Source organism: Anomalospiza imberbis, chromosome 2, assembly GCF_031753505.1.
Source record: "Anomalospiza imberbis isolate Cuckoo-Finch-1a 21T00152 chromosome 2, ASM3175350v1, whole genome shotgun sequence".
Lineage (NCBI taxonomy): Eukaryota > Metazoa > Chordata > Aves > Passeriformes > Viduidae > Anomalospiza > Anomalospiza imberbis.
Window position 1 is genome coordinate 53,475,143 of NC_089682.1, and position 14,671 is coordinate 53,489,813.

A 14,671-nucleotide genomic window follows, 5' to 3' on the forward strand; every position below is an offset into this window, starting at 1 on the left:
GGTTCTCCTCTTAAAAACTAAACTAAACTAAACTAAACTAAACTAAACTAAAATAAAATAATTTTCCCCGGTTTTCAGCGATAATCCACTTGAATATTTCCTGTAAGAGTTACTGTGATCTTTTACCTCATTGAAAGCTGTGTTAAGAATTAATACCCTGAAGTTGTACAAACTGAATGAAGACTTCCAGTTGTATTTCATGAGCAGATATATTCCATAACTGAAGAGATTCTAGAGGCAACTGAAGATGACACCAATATTGTTTTAGAACTCCATACCAGCAAGAGGTCAAAAGCAAAGCCTCAGATTGAAACCCAGTTCTACTTCACTGCTCTGTTTTCAGCATCTGCACAATGTTGTTACTTCAGTCAGAGTTTTCCTAATGTGAAGATCTAAATTTCAGTTTACTTCAGTACTTTTTGCCATAACATTTTCCTTTGTGATTTCATGTATTATCCCCTTAAGAAATTCATGCAATGGGAATTTTTAATACATATTTATAGCTACCTATAAAAATGTACCTTCCAAAATCTTTGATTCCCTAGGATACATAGATTTAGGGAGTTTTGTGTGTGTGCACAAGGGACCAAGTTTGCAGGAGAAGTGCTGAAAAACAAAGCTGTTTGATTTCCAATAAGAAATGGAAGTGGAACACAGAGAGAAATTATTCTGTAAATGGAGAGGTTACTTCATTTGATTTTTTCAAAGCAGTAAGAAGCAAGTTCTGCATTTCCTTCATATCAGAGAAATGTGACATTTCCTCAGACATTGCTTAGGGGTTTTATTTTTTCTTTTTTTTTTTTTTTTTTTTTTTTTTTTTTCTTTTGCCCTAGTGAGCACTCTGCATGAGTCCACATATTCCCTCCTTATTTTTGCTATTGGCAAGACTTCAAGAAAAAAATCTCTGGTTAGAAAATTGATCAAAAAAGCAGGAAAAACTTCTGCTAAATCATGCTTTTTGTTTTTATAAAACCACATATTTTACGATTACTTGATTAACAAAATAGAAGTAAAGTAAGATTTTATTTAAAGGCTAAACTCTGTAATCCTGCAAGCTATATCCAGATCAACTGTACATAGCTTTGACTGTACAGGTTTCAAAATTTAAGCTCAAGGCTTATATGTACTTTTCCTACAATATGCCAAACTAACCCTACCACCCATATTACCAGATGTTAAAGAAAAGGATTCTAAAGGAGAAGTGTGAATTTTTAACTGATGTTTTTCCTTCTCAACACAATGTTCAAAAAGATGTGATCTGAAAATGTAAATACAAGTTTAACTACTATGTAAAATTGTTAATAGCTACATAAGAAGAAAGAAAAGGTACCTGTTTTCAATATATTCTTCCTTCTGCTGTTTAAGGCATCAATATTCAGATAAACATGGATTTCATTATGAGATGGAAATTATTTACAGGCACATATATTCGTCAGAAAATTGATGAGGTTTTGTACCCAAGAAGAGAGAAGAGGTCATGTCACTTCTTGAATACAAAGTCCAGCATCTTAAAACACTATAGAATGACTCTTAAAAGAACTCATCATTTAAAGGCTAGATTATGGAAACTCTAACTGGAGAATGAAAACAGCACTTAATACAACAACACCAGGAGAGGGCATATTCAAGTTACTTCTCACCTGCTGCTGCCTTTCAGTACTGGCATAAACAAAGCTTGGGTAACTGAACATTAATCTATTTTACTAAAGCACAGTCCTAGAGTTAGAGATAACAGGATCACCTGCAGGCCATGGATGTTCAGTGTACATACACGAGCAACTGTCTCCTCAAAAATCCACAGGCAGCTCTCCAATCTATAGGAAGATCTCCCTGAGAGATAGATGGATGAGGGCATTTTACAAAAATGTGTGCAGCTCTCCACCCCAGCCTTGGGAAAAGAGTTCCACACTTTTCTGAAGAGCCTGAGAGGATGGTGGGCTTGCTTATTTGGATCAGTCTGGATAATAACTAGGTTTTTCACATTGCAATGTTGCCTCCACACATCTCTCTGCTCAGAGTCACCAATTATAACAAAGAATAGTGGGAGGATGAAGATTTTTAAAACTAATTGCAAAATAACCAGAGAAAAGCTATTTCTCAAACATAAAGAGTTTGCTTGGGTAAAAAATATTTTTTCCCCAAGATCTAGTTCATTTCACTTCCTCCTAAATTAATGAATCTCTGCTGCAGTATAATGCCTTGCCAAAGGGAAAGATGCTTTTTCTTCATGACCTCCGAAGTCATGATAAGAGTCTCCAGTCTTGGTGGAGGAGATAAGCTGAGAGTGATTCAGTCTGGTGACCTCTGGAATCTCAAGGAAGCTTAAAGTTTATATGGAAAGAGTGCATCTCACATTTAAAGCCCAGCCAGGCAGGTGGGATTGGAACATGGTGTTTCAGCCACCTACCAATCAAACTGTTAAAATGTAACTTACAAGAGAACCCTTAGACAGAGCTACTGACATCTTGGGGCAGTCCCATCTCATAAAAAAACTCCAAACATATAAATGTGCCTATAAACATAATTGTAAAGATATTTTAATTCAGAGGAAGGAAAAATATTCAGATCAAAGTTCTGCAGCTAATGACCACAATTCAGATTTATAAAAACGTACCTAATTAAAATGCTCTATAAGTGACTAAGGAGCAACATTTCCTGCTTCTTTTTTCTTTTCTCAATATTGATTTCTCGCCAGAAAAAAATACAAATTTTCAGCTGCTTTTCTCTCAGAAAAGCCTCTGCCTACTTTCATGATTTCTCTCTGCCATCCTAAAGATGTGCCTTTGGAAGGCATAGAGACTTGTATAATCCCCCAAGTCCTATTAATATCAGTAAGAATGATACAAGTTTAATTCCAAAGACCCAAAGTGAATGACTAAAATGGCCTCAAAGCTAAGCTGTTTTTCAGAGTCAAAATGGTTTATCTCATCTTCTTGGCACTAAAATGTGCTGCTGCTACAGAAGTGGTCCGGCTCCCACGGATGCTGACTTCTTGCTGTCTCTCATTTGGTTGTCTGCCATTTCACTCATGGTGCAGGAGGAATAGGGGTTGGTCTTTTAATAACTCACAGTGCTGAGAACCCTGAGTTATGCAGGAAGTTGTGCAGGAATGCTACTCCACTCATCAAACTACTGTATAACTAAGGGCTGGCTGTGACTGGAAGGCTTACTAAATGAACAACAAAAGCACCTGGAAGGTGTTCAGCAGCAGCATCACAGTGTGCCCACACAAATGTCGGATTCAGGTCTAACAGGAAAACAGATGTCCATCTACTCAAAGAGGGGACAGGGAGAGAAAGAGGGAGATACTAACACAGAAAGGGAAAGAAATAGAGAAAGAGGAAATAGGAGAAATAAAGAGAAGGAAAGAAGGAGGGAGGGAGGGAGGGAATTATTTCACCATACTACTCAGTGAAAGATGCATCTCCTGAACTTTGCAGATGGAGGGTTTTGCCCTCTCTTTTACAATTAATTCCTTGTCAAGCAACGTTCTACTTTTACAGAAAAACAGGGAAGCCAAGTCTTCCCTGTTTTAAAGACAATGGAATAGAAATCAGCCAGGAGAAGAAGCAAAATAAGTCACTGTCCTAAGCTATCCACTGAAGAAAATTAACTTTCCCAAAACAAACACCAGAGATATTAAAGCTCAGTACTTTAATCTGTCTGGACACCTGAATGTGACATCTGGACAGCAAAATCGCTATTTATCCTTTCCAAAGAATGTAAACTGAGACACTGGCACAGAACAAAGAATTCAAAGTCAAATTATGTTCCATGTGGCAAAAATGGCAAGTGTCACCTATGCCACGTCATCCAGATACTACCAGATGATCTGCAGCTCAGATGAAGAAGAAAATGAGAATGACTGAAGGTTTCTTCTTGGCTCTGACCTGGGCACACATCTGATCAAAAACCATAGCTAAATATCTTGTTCTGAATCTCAAAGAACTTCCCTGGCATATACTTCTTGCCACCACTTTTTCACTCTCAGTGAAGAGGGATGTTATCTTTTTTATAGAGGAGCTATCCGGTCATGGCCCCTGGCAAATCAATGTGAATCACAGGCCACATGATTCAAATGTGCTCTAAGAAAGAGAATTTTAGCATCCTGAAACTCCATGCTTAAAGCACAGAATGAGGAAACCAGTTTGTTGATTTAAGAGGCCAATCCTTTCACATTCATTATCAAAAACAGTAAAAGAGGAAGAGTAAAATATTACCTGTGACTTATACCTAAAACCAGGCACACTGGCCTGGCACTGTTAGTTTTACTAGAATATCTGCTGGATAACACAAACAGATATGCATGCAGGTAAACATAAACACACGCGCACACATAGTACTGAACTTTGGGTTCAGGCTCTGGTAACCCATGTCCCCCAGGCACAAACCAGCTATAAAGGAACAGGAAAAAGTCAGTGTAATGGTTAACTAGCCCAGTGGGCTATTATTCACCACAAGCAGAGAAACAGCAGTGCAGGCTGCAATGCTGGTCCCCTCTCCCTCTGGAATGCTACTGGATGCCTGGAATTAAATGCAGCAGTGAAAAAAAAAAAAAAAAAAACAGCAAATGTAGTGTCAACATAAAAAAGAAGCTGAATTTCACCTCCTGGAGCTGTAAGTAAGGAGGACTTCTGCATGGAAGCAGAGATTTCCTGTGAAGCTTGTTGTTGAAAGAACATGACAGATTCCAGTATCAACATTTATCAAACCTGAATGCATAGGTTTTGGTAGGATTAACAAGGTTATTGGTATCAGGTCTAGGCAACTATTCCCTCTACAGCAGCAAGTGATCAATTCCTGGGGCAACTGGCCAAGTGTCAATGTTGGTAGCTGCAACCATGGCCCCAGGACTGCAACAGAGGGTTAAAGTGCATCCATTCAGATGAAAGACTAAACCAGGAGAATTCCTACAGCCTATCAGGAAATTCCCTTCCCAATCTTTCAAAGTCTTTTACAGCACTGCATTAAAAGTGAACATACCACAACATCCACTATTATATCTTCCAGTACTACCTCAGTAAGCATTTTGCACAGTGGCAATACACTACTGCCTAGACTTCAGCTTGAAATGACAAATTTCATCTGTTTTTTTTCCTAGTTTTCAATTATTTAACTTCATCAGCCACGGCAGAAATGACAATCAAAAAATCAGGTTTATTTTTTATGTTTCAACAAAAGCAATGGCTTCTTATTTAAGAAGACCTTGAAATACATGGTTTAGAAAAAAACACACCAAAAGAAAAGCAGATTCTTGCTTTCCTTAAACTCACTTTCCCTCTGAAAGGGTTTGCTCTGTGTGTGGATAATTCATTTACTTTAATTATTTTGAAGTGCTTCCATTTGAGTGGGTAGAAGTCAAGTATCCACAACACCAAAGTAGGTCCTAGAATTAGTTGTTGTAAACAAAATGTTCTGCTGCCGTGGCCCAAATCCACACAAGCAGTAAGACTTGAGTATTTTGGCTTTTTCACAAAGAGCACCCAGATCCATGAGAATGCATTACAGGACTTACATTTTATGGACAGGTCATATCTTTCTAATTAGGCTCTTCAGTTGTTACCCTTTGTTGGATGTTTTCAGTCCAGATAGCTTCCTGGTTAATTAGGTACACACACCAACAACAACAACAACAAGAAAACAAGCCAAGAAGGTCCTAGGAAAACTTCAGATGGAAGCGTTTGGACATAGTTATTGAGCACACATCCACAGAGAGAAGAGGAGGAATCTAGGGAAAATACACAGGATTACCACTTTACAGTCAGTGCACACTGACTTGAACAAGGATTCAAAAAATAAACACATCTAACATTTAAATCCCAGGCTGCATATTCAGTGACACCCTTTTTCTCATGACTGTATGTACACTTAAAACCAAAACCCCAGCAGCTAAAGATCTACAGCTTTGAGGAATTTCAGTTCTCAATCTCACAGCAAAGCTACCATCCAAACGTTCCACCGCATCCACAGGCTTCTACTACCACATCCTGATTTAAGGACACAAATGCAAGAAAATTAAAACCAAATGCAGAGCAAGCAGCTGAAAAGAAGAGTCTGTGCTACCCATCCCTTCATAGATACAAAGATGTGATGTAGGCATCTGGAGAAACAGAAGCTATCTCCTCTGGTATGTCTCATACCTTAGGTCTCCCCATTTTCAAATTGCATTCCTGTGCTTTGCACAAACTTCCACATACCTTCATAGCTCATCTGCACTGCTGCCCACAGTTACACCCAGTATTTACAGGTAAGTTTGCAGCCTTGTTCCTCCATGGAGGTAAACAAGAGAGGAAGGAAAATGGTATGAAGGAAAGTAGGAAACAATACTTGCTGGTAGCTATATCTTAGGAATAGTTTCTTTAAAATACAAGTTGTTATTGAGGTTTGGTTTAAAAATCTCTGCCAGTTTTGACATTCGGGTGAAGGTATTGCTGCTGGCTCCAGAATCATTTGCATATCTTATCACTAAATAAAATGTCTGAGGTGTGCACCAATCTGATGAAATTATAAACAAGAGTCCACACAAGTACACTTGCCTTCCTGTTTGATTTCTGTCCTGTTCACTCCTCTGTAATAAATCATATGATCATCTCATTCTAGCTGGAGGTTTAACTGTGCATGTAAAAAGGAAAATGATAGCAGCCTATTCTTACCCATACTTCACAGCTGAGAACATGACAAAAATGTGATTTTGGGGAGCAAGCAGAAAGCTTATTTTGTGACCATCCATCTCCTCTTTTATTGCTACAAAATTAGTGGAAAATCCTGTGTATTTATGTATTTTTAAAAATAATTTCCCACCCTGAAAGTAAATAAATAAATTAAACTACAACTCTTTTACTACAAAGACAAATATAGATGCTTAACTTTATGTCCTGCAATTAATCTCATGTATTTCAACAGGATTACTCATAATGCTGTAAGTGAAATACACGTGAAAATCCTTGCAGAATCATGGCCTGAATTGCCAACAGTTATATGGCACAATTTAATGCCTAGGTCTAAATGTCTCTACAGAAAGATCAGAAAAAAAAACCAAAAAAAAAACCTTTAGGCATTGTAAGCAAGAAAATCTACTCCAGGGAGTGACTATGGGGGAAATAGCATTGAGGGTGTCGCCTTCCCCTGGAAAATTCACCTGTCACCAAATCATTTCATAAAGTCATCTTCCTCTACCATTTACCACCTTCACTTACCACTCTGTTCTCTTTCACCAAATATGACTCTCCCTTCCCACACTTCCTCTGCTGCTACGTGAAGGAGACAGGATATGCATCTTACTCATTCTTTTGCACTGTGAAGCAGGATGAGAGCACAGCCTGGCCCTTACATTAACTAGCAGGGAAATAAAAAGTTCATGTACTAATTTACAGGCCTGGGGTGCACAGCTTTCTCCTTAACAAGTTGCTGAACTGTCCACAGGCCGGTGTCTCACTGAAAATTGTCCAGTAAACCCTTTGGACAACCCTTAACCTATCACTGCAGTCCATTAAAAGAAGCTGCTTGATCAAAATGTATATAAATTACATAGTCAAACTGCCATAAACTTACATAAATTACACACTCAAACTGCCCAGCCCTGCCTCCTGAGGAGTAGCCTACCATTGGCTTTCTTCTGCAAATACTCATGAATGGCATGTGAGAAGTTACTCATGATCAGGTTTTTTACTAAAATCCACGGCTTACGCAAAAACTTCTGCTTGTAAATTAACTCAGTCGGAAATATTAACTAAAATGCCAGGAAAACAAAGTCAATCCCTTAAAAGTTCAAATGACTATTTGTCACAAACATTTCACCTCTACTAATGAACTGCAAAAATGAATGATAGAAATGCAAAACTGCATTATGTTTAGCAGTTAACATTTTAATAAGAAGGAGATTAGCAATTTTTAATACCTCCAGTGCTTTATTATATACAGTAGCACAATAACTGAATATTTTAATTGCTAATTATTTAGACCTCATTCAGTTCTCACTCAGGCAAAACTCCCATTGAGGGACTCTTGCCTGAGAAAAGAGCTACAGGATTTGTTTCACTGTAATTTGAAAAAAACTTTATATATCATAAAACTATCAAGTAATAGTGAGACAAAAATCATTAAATCTTTAGCAATATTAAATCCTACTGAAATTCCCACTGACTCTCAACGCCAATGTTTTCATATTAAGTAAAACAGATAATTGCAGTTTACCAGTTGTAACTTACCTGTCTAATTTATGCCCAGATATGCTGGTGGCTCTTAAAGAGGTCTAATAATGTTTTGATTCCTCTTACCATATCCCTGCTTTTCTCCCGTGGGAAATCTCAGTTTAGATGTGATAAGGAAACAGCATTTCCAAACAATTATGATGTCAACACCTTCAGAAACACAAACATTAGCATTGGATTTTACCTTTTGACTTCGGCCTCCAAAAGGGTTAAGAGCAGCTCTCAACACTTCTTTCTTATGCTGCTGTAAAGAAAAGAAATGAGTATGTTTAGGGATTTGCACACAAAAAACCTTGAGTTTCCATAACAGTCAAATAGCTGGTGTTCGGTGGGGAAAGTGGGTGGAATGCTGTATATACATAAACATACACCTATCTGAAGGAAGACAAAACAAAGTCCTACACACTTGCATGCAGTGCACAGGTGACAAAAAAATAAACTAAATGTACTAGTGTTTCAAATGCCATGCTAGGCACATGCTTCAGAGAGGGAAGTTATACAGCTGGACACAAAATAAGTAGGGAGCAATTTCTAAGACTCCATGCTTCAAAAAAGTAATTTTTTTTCCATTAAATGTAGTTTAACTTATCTTAGGGATAAAAACAAATGCGTGTCACAACCAAAGTTTTGCCTCTTATGTTTGTCATTCAAATGCATTTTGGAAAAAGTTAGAGGTAAGTTCTCTAACAGGTTGAGTCTAAAGAGTTTCTTTTTTTCTTTTAATGAAAAACATGTGTAACATTTTCATATTTTCAGCTAGAAATGGCTTTAATGACTAAAATGTTCAGAAAACCTCTCCACAGGCTGCATTGAAGAAACAACCAAAAGTAGACCTAGTACCATATACTGTTAACTACCAAAATGCTCAGAAGTGGCTGTCACATGGCTGAGGAAAAAGTAAGCATTTTGAAGACTGAAAGGAGGTGGGCACCCTCCTTCACCAATTTAGAATATGGTTTAGGGACCAGACTGGCACAGTTTCCAGTTCCTGTTATAAGAGGTTCACTTAGATTGCAGTGCTCAAATCCATTCCAGTCAGGCTTCCTGCTTCCTTGCAGGGGCAGTGAGATCTCTTTGTTCCTCTCAAGTGCTGACTTTCACCAAAGAACCTGTGTCCAAAGCTAATGCCAGGACTAACTAAGACTACTGGTATTCTTTAATAACCAATAACCAAATAACCAATAACAAAAAACCCCTAAAAATATAGTTTTAGCTAAATTACTAAAATAATTTAAAAATTAATAAATTGTTTATATATTATAAAAATAATACATATATTTTAATATAGTGGGGGTTCTTCATAGCTAGTCACGAAATTTTCACTCCTGGGATTATAGGTAAGAACAGATTACTCATCAGAATGAACTCATCTTTGGAGTACCTTTACTTATTTAGAAAGAAAGCAAAGTGTTGCTTTCTCAAATAAAGAAGATATAACAGTAGGTTTTCAGGCTTATTGTTTCCAAGCCTGACTTCCCATCAGTTCCTGGCTACTACGGGGATGCTTCTGTTTCTTTCTCTGAGACATACTCATAATTTCTTTTCAGATCTTGTCATTTTCCTTTTGTTTTCTGGGTGCTTTCTACCTGTGGTCATTATAATCAAACGATGCCTCCAGCAGCATTTGCAGAAATTTCCCTATGACAATCTCCCAGCCTGTGTGGCTCAGTCCTGAGTGTACTCTGCATAGTCTGCTGGATGGCAGCTTCCACTGTTTTCAGGGAAGAACGTTTATTTTGCTTGATCTAAGGCTGTGCAACAAATGCTTCAGCCCTCCTATGGTCTGCAGGTGCCTGAATAGAGAGAGACTCGCTGGACAGTGGCTGTTAGCACTTTCCAGCATTACACAAGGATGGTCTGGAACAGCCTGTCAGATCTGCACAGACAATGAATAAAGCAAAGCAGAAGGCCTAGATATTGAGTAATGAGGATGGGGTTTTGACCTTTAAATGCTGCTGGATGGATTGCACGAGGATATGTTCGATTCAAGCGATACTATTAGGTACAAAATTGTACTGTTTGCCTAATGTCTACCTCATCTACCAGCTGCACCACTCTGTGCTTGCTGGCACACGACGTGCTGCAGTGAGAGACGGCTCTGCTGAGTGAGCCCAGTAAGAGAGGGTGGTACTGGGGAGCCGGAAAAACACGGAAAGAGCATGGGAAAATCTGATCACAAGGTGTGAGAGAAAATTTTCTATTTTAAAACCCATTGATCAGTCAGACCTCCAGCAGTGTTTAGACTCCTCAAGCTCTGCAAAGGATTAAATCCAAGTCAAAAGTCTCCGTTTCTCTTCTCTGGCCTACTGGCATTTGAAAATTTGTACAACTACTCATGATGACAAGCTACCCTCTTGTCAGCTGTAATTTTTGCCAGAAACTGCTGTAGAAGAGTCTGTATAACTGTAACAGTTACTTTATTTTCACAATCATTAATTGATCCTTTCTAAACATTTGAATGCCTGAATTTAATTAGAGGCAACATTTCTGTCACAGTTTTTAAAACCATTTTTATACATTATTTAAATTAATCAAGCCTTATATTTGAGATGGTAATTTGTTGGACCAAGACAGCTCTTTCCAGGCCATACACTTTGTTTTCAATTCCAACATCCATGTTTAAACCTTGTGGTTTAACTTAGATCAACAGCTTATTGGTGATTCAGATTATATCATATCAAGTAGTACTCTCAAAATCTGATGCATCTGTATGACATCAATGGAGTGAAAAACTCTGCGTGGGAAACCACTTTGTTTTCTTCACTTTTACATGAAAGTTAACTCCCTGTACAAAGCAGAGTTGAATACTTCACAGCATAGGCTCACTAGAGGCTTACTGGGCTCAAAGCTATAAGCCTATCAGACTTCAGAGAGGCTTGAGTTAGGCCACGGTGATTTCCTAGCAAAATGTGTTTTTCAGGATGAAGTAAATGAGGTACATTTATTAACTCTGCTTTTTCAATATCTAACCAGAACGAGATCTACAACAAAAGTAAGAAATACAAAAATGGATAACTTAAACAGTCCTAAATTAAAAATGCCTCTTCCACTATTCTAATTGCTTGTACAGTAACAAGAGCATTCTGCACTGCTGAAAATGCAAACAAGAGGAACTATACATGCTTTTTCATTTCCTTATGTTGATGTCTTATAGGCTGCATGGCCTTCTGATATTTGCTACTAATGAGAAAAACACTGTTCAGTGACCTATCATCAGATTATTGAAGCCAAGATAAACACATTCCATTCAAGAAAATCTAAAGATTGTGTCAATTTTATTTACATTTTCTCTTGAGGTTATGGTGGGAGTAGGAAATGGTAAATGGTAATTTAGGATGGTAAATCTTCTCTTTTTAAGATCCTACGTTTAAGAACAAAACTGAAAGAGTAAGATAAATTATATTAGCATCACTCCAGTTCAATTCCTTCCAAACACAGTCATCACACATACAAACTAAAGTCCAGCAGCAAGTGAATGAAAGAAATCACTGTTTATTAATGCTAAGAATATAGGAGCCAAAAAGAATCTCAGACATGATTCACTGTGAGAGTACTCATAAATCTCTTGGTCTCTTTTGAGATTCAAACTGCCATGCAACTTGGGCAAAGTATATTCTCAGCAAAATGAACTGTGCATGACAAAAATGCTCTAAAAGAAATTAGATTTGTGTGAGAATTTAATGTTTGTGGTAAAGTCTTATCTGGCACACTTAAAGCTTGAAATACCCTCATTTTCAGGTCAGTATTTCTAGCAGAAGAACAGATTGTCTCACACAGGTTCACCACTACCCCTCAACTTTGAACTAAGGGACCATGTTGAACAGTCAGGTTTTGGGGCTGCTTCAACCCTTCACTGGACTTACAACCACATGGCAACTCTTACTGACTGTAGTAATGTTTTTTTGGTATATGGACTTTGGTCCACTGAGAACTAGAGTTTCAATCTCTATAACTTTTCTCAAGAGTCAAGCGAGAAAGAATAAATCAAGTGACTAGCATTAAATTCTGTGATAAAGACATTGTCTGAAGAATTTCTGAAGACAGCTGTCCAAAGCAGACCACTGACCTGGTCTGCAAGTATAAGACAATGGACTGGATATGATTTGGCTTTTTTGTGGGAAAGGAAGCTTCGTACTTGTACAGAAAAAAAATTAAAGAAACAACTGTGTTACAGTTACATTGTTCACACATGAAAAAGTAATTCAGGAAACAATTTAAGTTCTCTGTGCACTTCTCAAATCTATTTGAAAAATACTGCCTGCCCATATTTATCTCTGTGAAAGACTTGGATTAACTGTCTAGGCTCAGGACAAAATGATCTTTGAAGGCAGCAGTCACATGATAGGGAAAAGGGAGCATCTGTAATGCTGTCTGTGAGGTTAATATGCCTTTACTTCATGTACCATAAGTTTACTTAAACAGAAATCATCACCTGGAACATGAGAAGCAAATGGCATTTTTAATATCAGAGCAATGAGCCTGTGTATTTCTTCAGAAGGAAATAGCAGTGCAGACAGGGAATTAAAACATGCCATGGTAACAGCTGAAGACTTCAACTGTCAAAAAAATCAGGCTATTAATTTTCACATAAACAGTCTTTTAAAATACTTGATTTTTAATATACAGTCCAAAGATCACTCTCGCATTTCAGCAGCTTTTGTCTTTTAATGCCGATCACTTCAGCTGACTTTTCACACTACCCTGTGCTCTGTCTCCCCTTTGGAAAAGGTGAGTGAAAATATCAAATGATATCTTATTCTGCCAAGACCAAAGTAACAGTTCAAACATTCAAAAATATTAGGCGGTGGCCTTACTTAAGGTAGGAAGCAAATGTGATTAGCAGTGGGCAGGGGAGGAGGGGAGAACCAAACCCGAATCCAAAGCTCTTCTCTATGCTCAGGGCTAGACTATGTAAAACAACAAGCAAATTTACTGGACAGAAAACAGAATTATTTTGCTTCTCATCACATTCTCTTCTCAAGCAATAGATACTGAGATTCAAGAGGAGCCTGGGAAGCTATTGGCCTGTTCATTACCCCTGAAAGCTGCCCAGACTGATCCACTTGGACTGAACTATTGCCTGCCACAGGATGCAGTCTCTCAATGGATGGTTCCAAATGTGGCTGGGAGAGCAACTCATGCTACTGTGGCCTCCCCATACCTCCTCAAAAGACAAGGATTTCAGACTTTACATCTCTCAGTTTACAGCATCTCCCCAGACCGTAACTCACTCAAACATGAAAACAGACACGATGTGTCTGTTACCCATCTTTTCCTTCCAATTTCGGAGCTATTTCTGAAATGGAACACAGCTGGAACTTTCCTTTCACTGAGATGAACCAAATGTCACCTCATAACAGAGACCTCTCTGTCTCTGGAAGCACAAAGTAGGAATCAAAGGTGCCACTTTTGTCTGAAAAATCATTATCACCTTTAAAATTTAATTCCCTTAAAGCACTAGAGATTAGTCTGGAGGAATGCAGAAGGGAAGTGAGAGATGACAATTCTCCATTCTCTCCAGAGCTTATGTGTCCCTACAGATTTTGTTTCCTGTGCAGTACTTAACTCCTTGATGCCTTTTCTCTCATGATCTCTTCCTTGGCAGAAACTTCTTCAAATTTGAAAATCAGAACATGAGCCAAGTAAATAAAAATAAATAAATAAAGTTCAATGCCTATAAAAAGTACACAGACTAACCTGCTTAATTATTAACAAGTAAACATAACAAATTCTGAATTATTTACTTAATCTTTTTCAGCTACAAACCTCAAACTTTTAGAGCATGAAATACATGCTTTATTTTAGGACACAAACCAGGTATTTTATAAAGCTGTGGACTTTTTTTTTGGAGATTGGGTTGTTTTGAAGAATACACATTTCTTATTAACCCCCAAATACCTTCCTCTCACCAAACCATGCTGGAATTTTAAATATAGAAATAAGAATTTTAGTATAAAGATCCTGTATTCACATGTTTGCTAGTGAATAGGATGGCTGTTTCTGAACTGCAGCTGAGCAAAAATAAGATTCTTGTGAGGCATATGCACCTTCCTCAGCTTCTGTACATCTGCTAGGAAGATGCTAGAGGGAAAACCTGGTGAAAGCTTCAGACAGAAATTCTACAATAAAGGATAAAACAGCCCCAGTAGAATCACCTTTTCTTTACTGAATAACCTGCTGAGGCAAACCTCATGTGTGCCACAAACAAAAAAAGGTCATCACCACTGGTCTCTGAGGTTCTGACAAGATGCTGTTCTAGGCCAGACCTCCAGCTGGGCCCATCTTTACATTCTCCTTTCTGACACACTGTTCTGCCCAACGCAGCGCTGATGTGACACAGCCTTTCCAGGCGATATGCTGAAAATGAGGGAAGTTCAAGGTTCCTTGCTGGATGAACCAAGTGACCTTTCTTTACCTGCTGAAGTTAGCACAGATCCTTTGAAGCCCCAGCATTCAGTAGT

The 14,671-nt window shown here is 38.1% G+C and overlaps 1 protein-coding gene across 12 annotated transcripts in view; it reads right to left on the bottom strand.

Moving 5' to 3' along the window:
• The window catches only part of ZBTB20 (zinc finger and BTB domain containing 20), a 482,085-nt gene that overhangs the window by 386,196 nt on the left and 81,218 nt on the right, over nt 1-14,671 (bottom strand). For 10 of the 12 annotated variants that reach the window (XR_010996228.1, XR_010996231.1, XR_010996227.1 and 7 more), the window contains one exon: nt 8,395-8,454. The gene's annotated coding sequence lies outside the window, so the exon portion shown is untranslated. Of the gene's footprint in view, nt 1-8,207; nt 8,347-8,394; nt 8,455-14,671 lie in introns of those variants that run through there. The other 2 variants (XM_068181098.1, XM_068181104.1) reach the window with 2 other exon arrangements.